The sequence below is a fragment of the Gavialis gangeticus genome, unplaced genomic scaffold (assembly GCF_001723915.1).
Source record: "Gavialis gangeticus isolate Ggan-Ray unplaced genomic scaffold, GavGan_comp1, whole genome shotgun sequence".
Taxonomy (NCBI): domain Eukaryota; kingdom Metazoa; phylum Chordata; order Crocodylia; family Gavialidae; genus Gavialis; species Gavialis gangeticus.
Window position 1 is genome coordinate 58,490,269 of NW_017729004.1, and position 215 is coordinate 58,490,483.

General features: G+C 65.1%; 1 protein-coding gene across 1 annotated transcript in view; it reads left to right on the plus strand.

Annotated features, from left to right (window-relative positions):
- The window catches only part of ASB4 (ankyrin repeat and SOCS box containing 4), a 33,340-nt gene that overhangs the window by 805 nt on the left and 32,320 nt on the right, over nucleotides 1-215 (plus strand). The gene's annotated exons all lie outside the window — the stretch shown is intronic.

A 215-nucleotide genomic window follows, 5' to 3' on the forward strand; every position in this document is an offset into this window, starting at 1 on the left:
GATGGGTGGTGGTGGTGCTGAGAGGGGAGCCATGAGGGGGCTGCAGTTGCCCCAAAATTTTCCATAGTCCCCCTCCCAGTGCTGCCACCACCTGCAGCCATGACCCAGCCCACAGAGGCAGCCTGCCCTTGCCCCACACACACATCTGGGGGCACATACCCCCCATGCCCTCCTCAGGTCTGCGCAGTGGTGGGAGGTGCCACTCCCTCCCTGCG